Source organism: Agelaius tricolor, unplaced genomic scaffold, assembly GCF_023055355.1.
Source record: "Agelaius tricolor isolate 1412-34295 unplaced genomic scaffold, bAgeTri1.0.p SCAF_1, whole genome shotgun sequence".
Classification (NCBI taxonomy): Eukaryota; Metazoa; Chordata; class Aves; order Passeriformes; family Icteridae; genus Agelaius; species Agelaius tricolor.
This window is the reverse complement of record NW_027269261.1, coordinates 59046362-59066240: the sequence shown is the minus strand read 5'-3', so window position 1 is coordinate 59066240 and position 19879 is coordinate 59046362. Positions and strand designations below refer to the sequence as shown.

Genomic DNA, 19879 nt, shown 5'->3' with positions numbered 1-19879 from the left:
TACCAAATGCAGTAAGGACCTCCCAGCAGAATATATAAATGATGAGTAAATGTTAATAAGTAACCAAATGAAAATATAATAACCACATTAATAACTACTAATATATTACATAAATAGTCTGGACCCATTGGAAGAATGCAGAAACCGTGAACATTACTGAACCATTCAGAGTACACTTATTACTTCACCACCAGGACAAAACAAACTTTCCTCTTGCTGGATATGTTAAGATTTCACTGCACAAAGAATGATTTAATAGTGCAGAAGTGTAACCTCAGGATTAACTAACAGACATGAACAAAACAGACCTACAACTTCTGTTTAAATGCCCTTAAAATAACCACTTTATTTCTAATTTATATATCTGAGATTCAGTATAAGGTGCTCACAGAAACCAACACCTAAAGAGTCTGGTCAGGAGTATCCCAATGCAAGAAAACATTGCAGTACTTGCTATAAAGGAAGGGTAATTGCCCCTAAATGCTATGCCTGGCTTTCTGCCTACTACCATTCTGACAGTGCAGCAAATAAGCTAGCAGTTTAAATCCATAAATGCTTATAGATTATTCTGGAGCTGTAACTTACACGTTCAGAAATGTCTGAAGACTTTGAACAGAACATTTTAACAGGAGAAAGGAACTTGTACTTTGAAATAAAACAGGTTTTCTGAAAATACTCTTTGACATAATTTTTTTTGAATCTCTGCTTTTCATTTTATAGTTTTTCTCTGTTTCCTTTCTCTGTTGCCACCACCTGCAAATAAATGAGTGAAATTGCCTGAGCTTCATTTAATCTTACACTACTAGGAGAGTTGGATGCAATCATGCTTCTGGAAGTAACAGAATTATTTTTAGTGTAATGGCAATATGTACTGTCATTTGTAGCGTCATTTGGCAATGACATTTTTACTTCTATAAAACATGTTAAAAAACTTTTGGCGAATCATTCCTTGCTGACTGTATGTTATTATATTATAATGCAATACAGCAACAACACGGCGTTACAGTGTTGTAAAAAGATCTTGGTATGAATCTGTATTTGAGTTTATTGCATAACAAGCTCTATCCTGCTGACAAGGGCACTGATGAATGCTTCGTTATTGGTTTCACTGGAAACCTCAACATGCCTGCAAGTTGACTAACACACACAAATACTGACTTACATTTCTGATCAGTGACAGTAAAATGAAGTCTCTGGTTCATGCTACCTATATCTGTAATCAAAAAACATTTTCAAAATGCCAAGTTTTACATCCCACAGATTTTGAAGCTGCTTTAAATAGATTTTTAGTAATATTATGGTGGCTATCTCAGAGTTATTCCATTGAAGAATCTTGTAAATGGATAAAAATAACCAGAGAGAAGTTTTAAAAGATGGTGGAAATTCCTAGAAGCAATCAGAAGTGAAGAAAGTACATCAAACGTAAAACGGATTAAGAAAACAAATTCAAGGAATTACACTAAGCAGCAACATAAACATTTAATGGTACAGCTTAAAATGTTCACATTTTTACAAATCATCCAAGGATTGCTCTTCATTTTATTTGTAATGAAATGAAATCTGAAACAAGTTTCTACAGCCAGAATAAACACGGATGGATGTGGGGCACACCCTCAGTCCTCCCACCGTGCCAGAGGCTCTGGAGGTGAGGTAATGCCAGCCCTGACATTTCTTCTGCCTCCCCAACAACCTGACACGATTGTCTCTGGAACATGTCTGAGAGTGACTTTCAGGCTACATCTGCACAAGGAAATTTTCTGAAGATTGCTCTTCTGACCTAAGGCCATCTATCAGAGCAGTGTTTCTGTAAGGCCAAAATTCTCGTTATCAGCTCTTTCATTCTCCAGCACAGGACAGATGCCTGGCCTAGACAAAGAACCAGAATGGTCCTTGACCCACACCACAATCTGAACTGGACCAGGGCATTTTTTAGGAGAATACTAACTGGTGAGAACAAAACTATGACAAGAAGTAGGCTAACAGATCCGTGTGCTAGCCCTGATCAGTGCAGACACACAGTTTTTCTATCCCACAGTGATCAGGGAACACTGTGGGATAGAAAAACTGATGGATCATCAAACAAAAACGTATGGCCCAACGTTTTCCCTGGGTCAACTCTGTAGATCACTTAAATGAACCTTCATGAAACTTCCATGAAACATGATGGAAAGGTATATTGCAGGAAGCAGAGTGGCTGTCTCCTAGGAAAGAAAAAAAAGATCCCGGTGAAATGGCAGGATACAAATTAAGATTATCAAGCACACCTCATTCCGCCTGCACAGGCAGCTGAAACAATGCAGATTTTTCTTTGCACTTAGCCAGCTTCCTTTGAAGCAAGCTTTAGAGACAAAGCTTGCACTAATTTCAGTGGGGCCTTTGTCTGTGTACGGTGTGCAGAACAGAGCCCTCTCCTGGTAAGCCCTGAAGATAATTGAGGACATCCCTGGCACCGTATTTGGCACTGTCTGCAGCACATATCTCTGTGATGAAGTATTGAACGTAGGCACTCAAAATAAAATATTAGAAAAGCTAAGCTATTTGGAGCCATGGAACCTTATGATTGAGGTCAGATTTGTTTGGATTTAAAAATATATGAAAATCTAAGAAACACTGAAATGATGGCATACCTGAAAACTGAAACCAAAAAATAGGTTATATAACATACTTAAAGGCACAGTTGGCATTTCAAGATCACAATGACTAGCCAGTTATAACCTGTTTTTGAACCCACAGCTGAACCCTGCATGTCGAATTACTGAAAAGGGTGGGTCACCTTCTTTTTAAACCTGAAATCTGATAACCAGGTCAAAAGAACCCCCATTCATTCTTTCTTTTTATGACTATAAAGCCATGAAGCACCAATAATAACCTTAAGTATATAGATCAACACTCTTTGCTTAATTAACATGCTTTTGGATTTCATACTTGAACCTGAAAACAAGAAACCATATTTCAAAGCCCTGCTTTTGCAAAACAAAATTTGCAACAGGTACCTCATCTGGATGCAGGACATGGTAGGCACTTAAATAAATCATAATAATGATCCATTGACAAAATAGTGGCTCTCTGTCCTTAGCTTTTCTCAGAATAATTTTACCATAATTCCTTTGCTTAAACAGCAACACAACCTTGTTGTCACTGACATGCAATGCAAAACAATATTGGTTTAATTTTTAAATTATTTATTAATATTCCAAACCCCCTATTGTTTTTAGCAACATATGCAAACATGATTCTCTGAAGCCACACTGCTTATGGCTGTAACCTCACTAGATTCAGAAGGTAAGTAGGGTTGGCTCTGTAGAATTTGCATGGAAGACTTCCAAGGAAATTCCAGGTTACTCTATGAAATGGTATTTGTGCAGCGTGGCATTCTTCTGCTGACGCAGTATTGAACTAGCAGAAAGAATATGATCACAAGTGCTGTCTTTAATTAAGAGGTAAAACCAAGGATACCGAGCACTTGTGGGCATTAAACACCCTGTGGCAGTTTTTGCCAGTGTAGGAGTGCCTGGTCAAATACCAGTCCAGATAATTACATCCTGCCTACTTACATTCCCATGTTGCTTTAAATGGATAAGGCATTATTCTTCTATTCTGGTGTAAAAGTGGATCCTGCAGCCCTTCCTTGGGCTCTGTTAGGACTATTTCTGGCATGACCTTCTCTATGGTCATGCAGAGTCATTTATGTGAATCAATGCATTTTACTACATTTTGGATTTGCCACCTTCTGAAATCACTTCCACTGAGCTCATGGGAATTTACTTCGGCCTAAACATATTGATTTAACCAAAATCACCATTTAATTACTGCCCGTGAGTCATACTTACAATAAATCTCTGCAAAAAAATTGTCTGATTATCAGATCAGTTTCTGTAGGACTCCCTTCAGTACATGGGATGCTCAGTTTCGGTGTGACCCTGCCCACCCTCACCAAAACCAACAGCAAAACAGCAGCATGGCTCAATGGCATCAAGACCAGGCTCCTTACTGGGAGATTTGCCTTGGGACCATACCATGTACCAGCAGTGCAGGCCTCCCACACCTCCTCAATTTGAAGCAAGTTACACTGAACAAAGATACAGACAATCTTTTCAAGTCAACTGTACATTTTAAGAGGGAGTGCAACAAATGGTTAAGAGCTTGCTTTAAAGTGATATGTCCATTAAAACAACCAATGTTACTGCAGGGCTGTTCCCCACAACAGGAATTGGCTTCATTGAAGTGGAAGGAAACCAGACTTCACAAAACCTTCATTACCATGTTCGAGTACCTCACAACAGACCACTGAGCTGCCACTCACCAAAGTCCCCTGGAAAGGAAGGAGTTGTTAGCATGTTTTCCCCACAGAAGGAGCCTTTTAGCAAGATGGGTGCTGGCATTAGTCACAACTTAGCCTATGGCAGGGTTGTCAATCATAATTATTCACAAATCTGAGTTTTCTCCCCTTCCAATTACTCTCTAAACTCTTATTTTCAAAATTCATTTCCTATTCCTGGCTTGTCCTACAGTATGTCAATTTGAAGGCTGGCTTTTGGACGCTTTTTTAGTTTAAAAGTTTTTCTAGCTGTATTTGTGTAGGTCAAAAGAGTTTTCCAAGTCTGCTCTCTTTATGAGTGGCGAGTCTCCCAAGACAGCAAATACAGGGTTTTTATAGGCCTGTTTTCATGAAGATTCAGTCATCTGAAATCTGAAATTCTTTAGGAGAAACATGACCATGTTAATAGAATTCATTGAATGCAAATTATGAAATTCATAGGCTTGAGTAAAGTTAAATAGCTTAAATAGTATCACCAAATGCAAAGTGAGAAAAGAGAAGGCAGGTAGGAAAGAATTTTCACAAATCCATACTTTTTTCCCCCTCCTTTCTGGTGACCTGCTGACCTCAAAAGCTTCTAACATTCATGACTTCTGAAGCCCAAGACTCTTCTCTCACATCTCTCTCCAAATATAGGGCCTGACTTTTGCCTCCTCTTTTAAATCTTTTACTTAGACCCTTTGGAGAGTGAAGTTAACTTGACCGAAAGAGGGTGATGCATCTGGTTGAACAAGAGCCACTCAATCCACTCAGTGAAGCTATAGTCAGAAGATAATACAAGGCGAATAGTAAGAGTATGAAATGTGACTAAGCAATTAGGGGTTTTCTTCCGCTTCCCCACACAATGGAGCAAAGAGGACCAAATGCAGCTGCTGAATTTCTTGCAGAGAAGAGTGTTCAGTTTCAGAGCAGGAAAGGACTTTGCCTTCATCCATGCTGACCAGCTTGAGAGAAAGGAAACAAATGTATCCTATAAAAGGGTATGCCAACCAGTCCTGTCATGTAGCACTCGATCATACTTGATCATTCAAACTCAGGATTACTTTATAGTGTTGGCTTCTTCTAGAAAAAACAAAGGGGAAAAATGGAGTGCGGACTTCACTACCTGTACTCCAGCGGATTGACACTAATCAATCCTACCCTTCAGGGCCCCCTCCTTTGCTCCCATCACTACTAACTGCAGATGTCAGGGAGTAGCGAAGGCAAAAGGTCCAGGCCCCGGGCTGTGAGGCCGGGGACCGCGGGAGGGACACTTTGGAATTGTCTGGTGGCCGGGTCAGCCGGCGGTCCGTGCCCGCCGCGGTGTTCCGAGCCCGGGGCAGGTCAGTGCCGGCGAGCTGAGCGGGGCAGAGCGGGTGGGCAGCGGGGCTGCCGTGCCGAGAGGGGCCGGCACGGGGAGCAGCCCCGGCGGCAGCTCCCGGCACAAGTGCGGAGCGGCGCCCCGGGGCTGCGCTGGCTCCCGGCTCCTCGCCCCTCACCTCCGCGCTCCCGGGACGGCCTTTTTGGGCGGGAGGGCGGGAGGGGGTTACCTTTTCTTAGGGAAGTCCCGTCCCTTGCCAGGGAAACTTTTTGCGTTGCTGTGCGTGAGAGGCAACTAGTTGCACTCACTGAAGTGCGAGGAGTGTTTGGCTTCTCCCGTACCAGCCTCCTCCTGCAGCTACCCCCCACCCCCGCCCCGAATTTCCCCTCCCGTTTTGCTCCGAGTTGCTCTTTATTTGTGTGTGGAGAAAGGGGTGGGGGGGACGACTTGCAGGGGGGATGTTCTGTTTTGGCCAGAGGAACAGTGCAAAAGGGGAGCCTTGGCTCGGAGAAGGTACGAGAATAAATAAATAAGGAGCGGCCCTAAAATAAAGGAAGCGGCATATCCCGGCAGCGAGAAGGTGAGTGTCTCTGACTTCCCCGTCCCTGCATCTCCCTCCCACCCCTTCTGCTCGGAGGTGGAGGAAACGGGTTCCCTGTCGCATGTGCATGTGTCCGTGGAGGGGGTGTGTGCGTCTCCTTGTATTTAGCGTTTATTTAGCACTGTTTTCATGTCGGTTCGATGACAGCAGCAACAACAACAACAACAAAGTTGCTGTAAAACAAGTGTGATGGGAGGGAGCAGCGGAGCCGTCCATCGCGGGGTAGAGACGAGCTTTTACCCCGGCCCCACGCGAGTTTAATTGCAAAAAAAACCCAAACTGGTTTTCCGTGCGGACGGGGCGACTTTTTCCAAGCCCAGCCGGACTTTCTGCCTCAGTCCAGGTGATGTTCCCTGCTATTTTGCCCTCACCGCTCTTTCGCTGGGGGACTGCTGGGGTAAGTCCCAAGACACAGGAGCAAGCCGCGACGGCTGCCGTCGCACTGTTCCCCGCTTGCGCCTCCCGCCCACTCCCGGTGCGGCGGAAGCGGGGGGCCCGGGCTGCGCCCCGCGAGCGGCCGGGGGCTGCCGGCCCGCCCGGGCTGGGCGACCGGGCTCTGCCGGCTGCCTGCCCTTGTGAGGGCCGGCAGTGGGGCCAGCGGCGGCTTGGCCGGAGGCTGTGAGGAAACAACATCTCTGGTGGCGGCGTCCCCTCTGGATAGAGCGGCATGAAAACACGTAGGGATGGCATTCCCTTCCCGAAACCCCCGCTCCTCCAGCGAGGGTCCGGGCAGCGCGGGGCAAGGCAGCCCGGCCGGGACGCCGAGGGGGGCAGGGGCGGCAGCGGCGGAGGAGCCGCTCGGTTCCGCTCGGTCCCGCCGCCCGCCCTCCGCCCCGCTCTGCCCCGGCCGCGCTCGGGGGTCTCCGCTGCCCGCCTGCCCCGGGGCGGAGCGCTGCGGGCGTGCCGTGCTCGGGGTGCCGGCGGACGGGGCACGCTGCTTCCCACTGCCTCCGGGCCGGCAGCCGTCGCGGGGCTCCGGCGGCCACTTTTTCGAGTGTCCGAAGGGACCAGGGACAGAGCTGCCCGGCGTTTTTGTTCCTCTCCGTTTCCTCTCCCTGGGGGATGTCTCTTGCCCTTCCCCTCCCCCGCCCTGGCTTGTTTTTCTTGTGGTTTAAAGACAAAACGTTGCATTTTCGGGTCGTCCCACCGTGCCCCCGCCCCCGCCGCGGTCTCCGCTGCGCCGGCGGACGGGGCACGGGGAAGCCCCGGCGTGGGGGTCCCGCCGCCTTTTCCACCGGCGATGCGGGGACTTGTGTTTTGGTTAGAAAGCGTTTCCACGTGGGTAAGCCTTGTGTGTTCATGTGTGTGTGTGTGTGTGTGCGGGTGTGCGCGCGTACTTGATCCGCAAGGAGGTAACAGGATTCTTCGTGTTCAAAACCAGCGGGCTCTTAGCCATTAATCTCCTTCTCCTGCTGTCATTACAGACACTTCCAAAGTCAGATACCCGCGGAGAGCCGCCGGCTGCGTTTCACACGGCGGTTCTCCCCCAGCCGCAGGGGCTCCGCGCCGTGCCCGGCCGGACACAGGGCTGGCCGGGGAGCAGCCCCGCGGCGCCTTCCGCCGGGAAGGGAGAGCGGAATCCCACGGCATCGCCGCTGCCAATCGGTAGTTGGCATCTAAAGTTTCATTTACATTTATGAAAGTGGCGCTCCGAGCCAAGCAGGCGCGGTGCTGCCGGCTCCGTACCCGCGGGCAGGGCTGGCAGCCGAGCACACGGAGGGACGCGCTCGGTTCGCGCGTGGCGGTGGGAAATAGCTGGTGTTCACAAAAACCCTGGGACGCACGCTGAACCAGACAAGGGAGCGACCTGGCCGGTTCCAGTTTAAGTATGAAGTCATGCTAGAACAGTAAGGAACGAGTATTTGCAGTTTTCTGAGTTTTGTTTTACGTGTTTCATTTGCGGAGACTAAAAAGCGTATCTAAGGTAAACTAATCAGCAGTTTAGATTTAGAGGGAGTTATATGAAGAAGGTATCTTTTCTGTTTGGCAGATAGATTTTCTGTTCTGACCTCGGAGTTTGATGTTAGAAGCATGTACTTTGCAATAAAGCTCAGGCCGTATCTTTGTTTCATTTCCCTAACACTCAAAAAAAGTTTTGTAAAATTGCTGCGGGTTTGACTCTTCCCCTAGCATTTCTGAAAATGCTGCCGAATAACAAATGCTTGCATACTTGCAATATATATCATACTGTGAGTAAAGTGGAAATACAGACTGACATTTCTCTCTCTTCCTGGTGATTCTTTCTCTGTTTGACATCTAACATTAGCTGGGCTATGTCTGAAACAGCTCTTTTTGCCCTTTTTTTTTTTTTTTCAAGAGCGGTATTTATGTTACCAAATGTTCTTCAACCAGATTTAATAGAAATGAAAGTGGAGTATGTTGACGAATCTTTTATGCATCTTTGTTCAGATAATTTGTATGCAGTTATTAATTGTTACATGTATATGGTGGTACTGATAATAAATTTAGTTGAAGGTTACTCTTGCTGGATTTGTATTTATTAATGGCCTCACAACGCTTTGCAGTATAAATTTATTCTGTGTGGATAATGTCAATGGAAGAAATAAACCCTAAACAAGCAGCGTATTGAGTAGGGCACTGGTTGGTTCTTATTTGCAGTTCCCAGTTAAAATATTTCAAACAAGGCAACTGTAGAAATACAGCTATAGATAGTATCATGTGGCATATTTTTAGCATCTGATGCAAGTGTTAAAGTTTAACTCTTTAAACTTTATGCAACTCTTTAAACTTTATGCAAGTCCTAGAATTAATGTTAAACATTGGCATTTGGTGAGGGAAAGGTACTTATCTGTTTCCTTGATGAACTGGTGGTATTGGACGATGTTGTGTGCAGTCCTCCAGTGTTAAAATTTAAAAAGCATTTTACTCTCTTAAATAAGCAAGTTACCACAGAAAGAAAAAAGAAATTCCTGGAATTTCTGTTGAACGCTCTAGGACACAGCTATTCAATTTTTCCTGTGTTATCTTTTTCTTTCTTGAAAGTAGGGATTTTATGAACTCAGGGTAAAGCAGGTCTCCCTTTTTATAAGGAGCGTTTATTCAGCATACTTCTATATTGCAGCTGCTGATCATATTTCATAGAGCTGTTAAAGCACTTAAAACCTAAAATTAGGTACTGTCTGGTAGTAAATATTTCAAATCGCTCCTTGAAGAAACAGGCTTAAAAAAGAGACATTTTGAAATATATCGTTGAGTAAAAGTAATCTTCCATTGCTTTTACTCAGGGCAATAGCAATCTAAATCACTGATTTCAACACAGTGTACTTTTTCGTTAGGTTTTCTTAATCTCCTGGATTTTTATTGTGATTTTATGCTGGCTTTATTTGATATCATAACCAGCTACTTTGCTCAAGCTATGTTTATGATGGCAACGCTTGAATTAACAGGTGTCGAATTAACTTCTAACATACCTGTGCTTCCAGTGAGTATTCTTGTGATACTAAGAACTGAAATGTAAGTTTCCTCGCTTCCTGGTGTGCATGTTTCTGGCTGTTAGCTGCAGAACGTGCACACTTGCTTTTTTCCAAATTTTGGATGAGTTAATTTACAGATTATTTACAGTATTTTCCAGTTGAGGGGTGGGGTTAGGTTTGTTTTTTAGTTGAGCATAGGAATACTTGCTCACTAGCTTTCATTTTTGGTACTGTCAGTGTTTGCAGGAAAAATGCAAGCACAGGGACATCAGACTGACAGACATATGTCAAGTTGATCAAGTATTTTTAAAGCTTTTTGGAAGTTCACCACTAAACCAAGTCTGGTAGCAGCAACACTCAGATATCTTTGCTTTTTTCTTTGTACATTTCTGCTATCTAATATATCTGTAATATTCTTGACATTTTGTGTTAAAAAATCCCAGCATTTATGGCATGCAACTGGAAGAAGAGTGTTGATATTCAGTCATTGATTGAGAGGTTTATAAGTACACCTAATAAGTGCTATTTTTCTTTTTTGGACTTAAATATTGTGTAAATGTGTGTCCAACTTAACCTTTTTCTGTCATTGAAAAGCGCTAATTGATCTTGCTGACCCTGACATAATAGTATAGTTTGATATTCGAAACCTTTCAGCTTTGGCATGGCCTTTTTATCACCCCTGAGATTTCAGGGCATGATTCTACTGAAGGTATAAACTGCTTCTCTTTGAAAAATTAAATAAAAATGGTTATTAAAAATAAATTATCGTCTTTTAAAGTTAGTAGATGTTTTACCTATCAAAGCCTCAGGCTTTACAATATACATAAAAAACTTTCTGAGGTACTTGTATGTATTAGGTGACATTTTAGACATTGCTGTACAGAAATCAGATTTTTATGAAATAATTTTTGGCCAATTCCACATTTCTGTGTTGCAGTGTTATTAAATCTGTCATTAAATCAGAAGTGGTTAAAGGAACTTGGACACAATTTGCAATGCAAAAGCTCAGATAAGAAGAGCGCTCATATGTCAAATAAATAATAAAATCTTTTTGAAAAGGCAGTAAAACTCACATTTTTAGTCTACATTGTAGTTTGCAATGCTGCCAGAAGGATTGCTTTTGGGATGCCTGTAATATAGGACCTTAAAGGCAAAAGCTATTTTAAAGAATTTTCTTCTTTTTATCTCCAAGCCTGAAAAATGTGTTGAATAGCTGGCTGCCTTTTCGTTTTAACGTTAAACAGTGAAAATTACTTTGATGATTGATTATCCTATATTGAAATGTATCACTGGGCAGTCTCAGTCACAGGATTGTATAGGCTAGTCATTAGGCTTTAGAGCAAAATGTCAAATGCTAATGGCTGTCTGAGGAATACTAAAGTTTAAGCATTTTATTTTCAATTTGTTAAAATTTTCCTTATTTCTCCAAGGGAAGATTATAATGACTGGTGATTATCTTCAGAGCTTCTCACTCCATAAGCCCGTCAGACCTTTTTGGTTTTAGGCTGTTAGGCTTGGGTAGTAGACACTAAAGTTTGCGTTAGGCTGCAGTTACCATGGGTTTGAAAATAATTAGTTTGGAGGATTTCTATGCATAAATTAATTTGGAGATCTATGTCTTTTTCCTAAAACTAACTAAATAAATACTATTACAGTGACTTTTCACTGAGCAGCTCTCTGTAGAACTGCAGCGGAGGGCAGTTCTGTTGGATGTAATTTTAATGCTGTCTCTAAAGAACTCAGTCTGCCCGGGCTGACTGAATACTCTCTTTGCGCTAGGGTTGTGCCAGGCTATACAAAATTTGACTAATTTGGAGCAGAAAATTACAGAAAAGACCTCCCAAGGCAACCTGAAAAATATTCGCACACAGACTGATTTTTTTTGCATAGATGTTAACTTATTAGTTACGTGATTTAGTTAATATGCACTAGATTTTTTGGCAGCATTAAAATGAAATACTATTGTGATGTGACCCAGTATAAGCTCACATTCTCAGCAGTGAAAAATTACTGCTGCCTTTTTTTTTTAATTGGGTAGATCAGCAAGTAACTAGTCTACTCTTGACATATATATAATTAAACCACAAAAACCTACATTAAAATACCATGGAAGGTCTGATTTAGACCATAAAAGTAAAAGAAACACAGAGCTGAGTTTGCAATTTTTCAAATAATTCTCCTCTATGACTATGTGTATATAACTATTGAAATCAATGCTGGTGCATGAGGTAATTGGAAACTTAACTTGATGTTTTGTGCCAGATCCTTAGCTGTTGCAAATTGGAGTAGGAATGCTGAAATTATTGGAGTGGTCTCACATTATGCCAGATGAGTATCTAGTCCTCTATTCTTAGTTCAGTCTGCTCTTTTGGTGGGGTATTGCAATATACATTATATATGTGAGATTACATGCACAGAGAAGTGATCCTGCAATACTTAGGAAAATAAAAAAAGAGAGTTAAGTGTAAATGTCCAAATTATATTTTTTTTTCCTTTCAGGGCATTTTCATACTCCTATGTTTCCTATGTTTGAACTTTTTTTTTGTTTCATTTTATACACGACGACAGAAATGCCTTTTACAGTAACTGTACTTTTGAAAATGATGCAGTTAGAAATATTGCTATAATTGTCTGTATTTTTTAAAATTCTATTAAGGCAACATTGTTGCTCAAAGAAATGAATAATTAGGTTGTGCTTGTTCAGGGACATTTCATGAATTCCAAGCCTATTCAATGAAAGGCATGAAGTCCATATTAAATCCCATCTGGATGTTTCTTTTTATTCACTGTAGTATATTCCCAGAACATCACAGAAAATGAAGTTTACCTTACTCCTAAGAGAGAGCAGCTAAACCAGCTTCTGTACACTTCAGTTTATGCATCCTGACATCATGCTGCATATGAGGTCTTTCTTCCAGCTCTCCTGAGTGTCCCAGCATAGATGTGGTCTCACAAACCCAGGCACAGCGCAGGAGATTATGCACATTTCCTCGCCAAGCAATGCAACTCAGACTCAACCTAGCGTTTCTGTTCTGGTCCTCTTAGCACAGAGAACTAATAAGTTGAAAACTAATAGGGCTGAATGATGTAGAAGTTTTTGCAAATGCAGTGATTATATTCTGGGATAGGGTCTTGAAAATAACATTTCTTGTTACCCCAAGACAAGATTTAAACTGTGGTAGGTTTTCTAAATAGGAAGATGAAAGTAATTTTCCACTCAGCCAACCCATTTTTTATGTTTATTCTAATCAGGCACGGTAGAAGGATGTAATATAATGATCAAATTAATTTTTTTTCAGTTAATTGCACCTTCAGAGAAGCAATTTTTGTGTTCAAAAAGTATCATCTGAATCCTGTGCTCACTGTGCAGCAGCATGTCTAGGAGTTACCTGCAATATGAGGTGTTTCAGCTGAAATGGCTAGATGATACGTTTCCTAGTCATTTCTGGTATCTAGTTAGCTATGTTTCGGCTTGTTTTCCAATTTTCTGACTAAATGATAGTCTGATTTCTCCAAGGGCTAGATGAGCAGTCAAATTTTTGGCACAAAACAGATGAAATAGAAGAGTTTGCTCCCTGGTAGTTGTGAAACTGCCCAGCTTTTTGAAGGAAGTCCAAGATTGAAACAGCAGCTTGTGAGATGCTGTCAAATCAGGACTAAGTCTGAAATAGTTTGATTGTAAGGTCTGTAGGAACAGATCCAGCATTTTGCTGTTTTTGCATCATTATATAGGGGTATTGGTTCATATAAGCATCAATAGCAGTAACCTCATCTGAAGTCCTACCTCTGATCTGTGGAAGTTTCCTGCGGTAGAGGACAGAAAAGCATGAAGCCATGGTTTCATATTTGGTGGCAGCACTTCTAAAGCAGCCCCTTAACCCGCCTCTGCTGGCCACTCGTTTAAGTTGGATCCACTCTTGCTGTGGTTCACAAACAGCTGTGCTGGCAGCGAGGCAAAGGTCGGGATGAGTGGCAGCACTCGAGCTGCTGAGCCTGGCAGCGGTGCTGCAGAAATAGCTGCAGAACCACAGACTCCGTTACCTAATCTGCCACTTCTGTTAACTGAACTGCAGGGTCAAGTCTGTGGGATAGGTGGAATTTTTCAGAATGAAAACATTGTCTACAAAATCATCCCTTGATCTTTAATCAAAAGGTTGTGTTGATGCAGGGATTTTTGACTAAAATCGAAGTAGCTGCAAATAATTGGCAGATACACGTGCAAGTTAAAACAATAGGAATGTACTGGGGCCTTTGGAGGGGACAGCTGTGATTTTCTTGAAGGAAGTTCAGACGTGATACCAGACGACAGAACTTTTCCAGATCTTTGCACTGCGTCCAAAAGCTGGGAACAGGAGGAGCATAACTCCTCTAGAAGTGGGACGTCACTGCCAAGGGCTGCAGCGCTCGTGACAGGCTGCATTCTTTTATCACTATTCCTGGGGAAAGGAGTGCAATAATTTCTCAGAAGTGGCCATTACATAGCTGTCACTGTAGACAAGTGCTTAATTTATGGCAACTATTTTTTATTAGTCTCCACTGTCACAAAGTATTAACTTACAGGCTATCATGTTCCAAATGCCTTTTTTTATGTTGTTCCCATATAACACTGAAATATGCATACTGTACCACATCATGGGTTTATGAACACTCAAGCAAGCCAAACCAGTGATATTATTTTTGATGTGAGTACAAGTTTGATTTTCAAAGATAAGTGTAATGATGTAAGAAAGTTCTGTAAGTCTGTCTTGAGTTGACATGACTTTTTGATTAATAAAGTTGAGGGATACAAAATCAACTTGGCACAAATGAAATGGATTAAACAGCAAACTAAAGCATAGATTTCACAAATAGTTACTTGTTAACAAGTCTTTAAAAAGCGTGTTATTACAAAGGGTTTTTCAGGGGGCAATCATCAAATCAAAACCTATTTATTATTTTACCAGTGACACCAAGATTAGTAAGTTCTACAAGAAGTAATACCCTTGATTAGAACAATTGCTGACATAATAAAAGATGTTTTTCTTCTTACAAACTTCCTTATACTTCTGTTGTTAGACTGTAATGCCTAAAGTACTGCTACTACAAAGACTGAGGGATGGGTAAATAATGACGAGAGCAGATTGATGAGAATAGTCTGGCTCATTGAGCAAACTGAGAGCAAGCAAACAGTATGTACTTCACTACATGCCAGCTGTTTATTAAAAAAAAGCCAAACCAACAAATAAACAACAAATGGAGGCCATAGAAAATTATAATGATGGTATTGTAACCATAAAAAGGAGTAGTAACTTAAACTAAGTACTCAGCAGAGTAAGAGGGATTACATTAGCTGTGTAGGTGGTATGGGTGCAACTACTAATGCAAAGCTGTACCCTTTCTTAGCTTTAGAAAGGAAGCTTTAAAAATTGGAGGTTTCAGATTTAATACCGCAGGAGTAATTAAACATTGGAAGATGTTTCTTGCAGGGAATTAACAAATTTTAGTTGACTAGAATGTAACATAGTTTGATCACAGCTAATAAATATGTAAATGAGGAAATGTGGTAAAGAATGCATTGTCAAAGCAGTTGTTTTCATTAAAATCTGAGAATACCTGTTTTTTACAATTACTTTGTGTGGCACACTTACTGCTGGCTCATAGTAAAAAAGATTTGCCTGTAGGATTGCAAGCTGTTCCATGGATGTCACAACATTTCAGTTGCCTGTTGGTGCTGGATCCGATGGGGCAGGAGTCGAAATGTGTGGAGACAGCTCGTGTGAGGATCAGCAGCATAAAAATGTAGATTACACAGGACATCTGGTATGGGGTTTTGCATTTTCTTTGAGCTGGACAGAGGTGGTACATAGAAAATTTTATACTTTCAATCATTGTGTTCTGATGGTTTCAGTTTGACTTGATGGCTGGGGTGCAGCAGTGTTAGTTTTGGTGAGTAATAATTTTTCTGTTCCATCAGAAAGCACCTGAGCTGCATGCTGGCACCAGAAGGAGTTCTGTATTCTGGGACAGTTCTGCATTCACACTATTTGTTTTCCACTGTTCACGGAATGAAGAAATAACAGTTTCTAAAATGCTATATTTTGGAGTTATTGTCAACTTCGGTTAAGAAAAACATTTCATTTCTTCTACCAAACTGGAACCAAAGTACCCAAGTTTATTTTCAGTGAGTTTACTTTGTATTTCTTTCTGACATTTCAAAATCTTCCATTCAAGAATTTCATGTGAGACACTTGGCAGTAACAGGGATAGCAGCTGCTGAGCAATGACTCTCACACCTAAAAAGGATGGGCATGCTGTAAACTTCCTTCTTCATCAGGATGTTTCTAGTATGCCTAGAAAGTAATTTGAACTACTACAGTAACTCTGATTGCATCATACTGCTGAATATACTCTTCAAAGTGTGGCATGATTTTTAAAGCAGGTAGGATGAATAGATAGGATGCTGTCACAGCTTTCATGATACCATGTGGCTCGATTCTTTGCATTAAGTTTTTCAGCCTTGTAAAACGGCAGTTTGGTTTTACCATGTGGATATGCTCATTTTAACATTTCCCTAAATTCTAAAATGTTTCTGTTTTAGAAATAATATTTATTGTTATTTTATGCTTATTTTGTGTCACAAGGTTTACAAGGTTTTTGAGGGGTTTTTTATGTGTAAAAGGTAAATTAGACGTGTTTTAGGGAGAGGGAATAAGAAATAATTAATATTTTCAAATTGACAGTGTGTCTTTAAATATTCTAGCTAACCAAGTATAGACTTTCTGTTTTCAATGGCTTGTTTATAAATAATTGAATTGTTTTCTTTGGTTTGTTCACAGCTATTTTCTACAAAAAAAGAGCAGAAAATTGTCTCAGAAGTTAAGCAAAATACTCTGTCTAGTAAAAACCAAAATTCTTCTCCCTAAAAAAATCTAGTTGTTTAAAATATTGAAATGGCCAGCTAGTAGGAAAATAAAACAAAAATTTTAATTAGAAAATTGAAAAGGGTATGATTCTATCTGTGGCATCTTTGCATAACTTGTTTGGGTTTTGTTTCTTTTCCCTGGGAACTACCTTTCTTTTCTCTTTATTTTTAGGGGAACACTGTGGGATTCTAGATTAGATTTGTTTATAAATTGAGGCCAGAAACGGTATCAGCATTTGTTTTATTCATTTCTCTCTGGAAAATTCTGTAATTGATTAATTTGGAATGAGATAGATGAAGTCTGTGTAGCTGCATGCCTTATCTAAGCAAGAGTGAAGAGGTCTCTCACAGCTGGGAAGCCCCCAAACATCAGTGGATTGGTAGCTCTGGTCTCAATCTTAGTAATTTCACAGTGTGAAATTATTAGTATGTTGCCAGGATAAGGGATGTATTGTTGGGGCTAAAATTCTGTATTCTGAAATTCTCAAAGTTATTAATTACACAGTTATGGGATGGGAGGGGTAGGAAGAGTAGGGGAATCAGTTTTAGTCATATTTGGGTACCTGTAAAGTTGGAACCCAGAGCTGCAAAAGACAAATGCTGCACCAACATGTTCTTTTACAAAACTAAAGTAAATGAGATCCAGTGCTTGCAGTTGTTTGCCATTTGCCAGGAAGTCTTTCTGTTTTCCCCTTTTTTATTTGTTGTTGTATGATGGTAGAATCAGCAGGCAGATCTGTCACAGACCCTTTCTGTTTCTTACCTGGTTCACGTACCTAACTGATGCAGGGACCTCATGGTCTGTGTTGCTCTGCTTTTTTTGTTTTGGTGCCAGCTTTTGGTACCAGATGGTTTTGTGGTGCTGTGACTTGTTTCTACTTTGGAAGTACCTGATGTAGAGTGGCAATACCATCTTAGTTTTTTTAATAAAATGTCCATAAATGCTACAAAAGCAATGCCATCTTCAGCAAAATCAGCTCAAGGAAGCAAATTACCCTAAACTGACAATTATACAAATATTCATTGAAGACCATGCAGAGTTTGCAAGACTGTGTCTAACAAATGTATAGTGACTTGCATGAAAGTCAAAAATTTGATTAGAATTTTGAGATGTTCTCAGTGTGTTGTGGTTTGGTGGCATAAATCATGTCTTTATTACTGTATTTATTGTCTGGCATATTTCACGTGCTCAGAAATGAAGATGGAAATAACAAATTATGTCACAGTTACAAATTTATTTTTTTTTCAGGAGAGGGAGAAGGTAAAAGGAAACTAGACAAGCTCAGAGCTATAAATGTGTGGTGGATATTGACAATCCCATGCCTATTCTTAACATGCATCCTAACCCAAAATCTGAAAATAAATGTTGTGTTAGCAGGAGCAAACACTATTTCTTCTCCAGCAGGGATTGTAGCAAGACTCTAAATCTAGTAATGATGTCTGACATCACACTTGAAGCTTATTAATTTCAGAAGCACACTTTCTATATACATTAGAATATATACCATGTACTCAGGTTAAACATATGCATATTCTTATGCACATCCATGCTGGATATGTGCTGGGATGAGGACACTGAATGGATCCTAAAGGGGGTCCTGTGCAGCCCCCTCCAAGTAATCCATACACTGTCACCCAAGTATTTACTGTGAAAATGAGGGCTATTTGTAGAGAAAGCAGCTGGGTGGGTCCATTTGCTTGTCAGCTCATCCTGGAAATTGCTCGTGTATTCCTTCCCTGTTCACAACAGTATATGTGGCTAAAATAGGATGTTCATCTGTGTTAAGTTGCATTAATTGTTCTGTGAAATCCCAGCATAATTAAGATTATTCAAAATAAGGAGTAATCTACCTTCTCTGTTTAAGCAATGCATCTGCAAATGCAAGTCAATGTAGGCAGGTGCTCAGCAGAACACAAAACCCAGGGAAGACAATTCCATTCCATCAGGGCTTGCTGGAAATGCCTGGAGCTAAAATTGGTGGTACATGATGTTATGGCTTGCTGCATACCAAGGGCTCCGGGTGAGGAAGGTGCTCCATTCTTTGGAAGTCACTAATATAGAAGTGGGAACTGGATGTGCTACAAAGGCTTCCAGAACACTCCAAAACTTCTCTGAGTGTAAAAGTCTCATCCTCAGCAAGCTAAAAGTGGACTGAAATCAAACTGATCCAAAGACAGCCATATTTAACCCGCTACAGAGGAGGCCCAAGGAAGGAAAAAAAGGTATTAGAAGAAGAGGAAGGAAAAGACTATATTCTCATAAATTCCCTAGTCTATGGAGCAAGATTTGTTTCTGTAATAAAATAGGACTTTTTCAGGAGGCTCATTTTACTCATATTGCTATCAGATAGTAGACATCAGCTAAGGAAAGGGCCTCAGCTAAAGCTAAATAAACATACAAAATTCCTGAGCCATTTCTGCTTTCATCAAGAATCCTTCTGGAATAAGAAAAGTAAAATTTGAGCATTAAAATAATTTTAAAATTCTGAATATATTTCTGTCCACCTGCCTGTTTTCCTCAGGGAAGAAAATGCGTCTGTGAAAAGGTCATACTGTCAGGATGGCTTTGTTTGGCAGACAAAGTTGAAGTTCTAATAAATCAGCATTTGGCTTCCTTTTGTTTTAGGAAATTAAAAGGATATTTTATCTTTTTCAAGATATTTTATCTTTTTCAAGGTACTTTATTTTATCAAGTATATTTTATCTTTTTTACATGAGACTTTCTGTGATAGGCATACAGATGACCAGAAGGATGTTTTCTTGGGTAGGAAATTACTGAATATTAGGTAGTGCCTGTTTGTTACTCCCCATTCCCTTTCCCCTGTTCCTTCAAAGAAGAAGGTTTCATGGGAAACAAATAGCATGAAATCATCTAATTTAATGAGATTGCAGTGTGTATGCACTAGATTCTTGTACTGATTCTAAAGCAATTTTCTCATTACCTGCCTTGCCTAATCTTTCACAGTGTCTTGAATGTGCTTTATTCTACTCAGATGTTCTGTAGGAGCGGTGCAAATCCAAAGCAAGACTTGCCTGAGAGACTGTGAGAGTTTGGGCTCTGGAGCCCATCCTCACTTACTGGTTCACATCCTGCATTAATTCAGTGGCAGCTATCAGCACTAAGTACTATGAGAGATTGCTGAAGGGGAGCACTAGAAAATAAGAAATTACTCTGTTTGTAACCGCTGCTCTCTAAACATTTTGACTCCCAACCTGTGGCTGTGACAGAAATGAGTTCTTTTTTGAGGCTGAAGGAATTGTGTAAACCACAGCAGCATCCTTCTCCTAGGCTTATTACCAACACGTTTTAAAATGTGTAAAACAG

The 19879-nt window shown here is 41.0% G+C and overlaps 1 protein-coding gene across 3 annotated transcripts in view; it reads left to right on the top strand.

Annotated features, from left to right (window-relative positions):
- Positions 1-5927: 5927 nt before the first annotated feature.
- Positions 5928-19879, top strand: part of EYA4 (EYA transcriptional coactivator and phosphatase 4) — a 143700-nt gene continuing 129748 nt past the window's right edge. The window contains exon 1 of one of the 3 annotated variants that reach the window (XM_071436273.1): positions 5928-6198. The gene's annotated coding sequence lies outside the window, so the exon portion shown is untranslated. Of the gene's footprint in view, positions 6199-7239; positions 7502-7610; positions 8067-19879 lie in introns of those variants that run through there. The other 2 variants (XM_071436281.1, XM_071436291.1) reach the window with 2 other exon arrangements.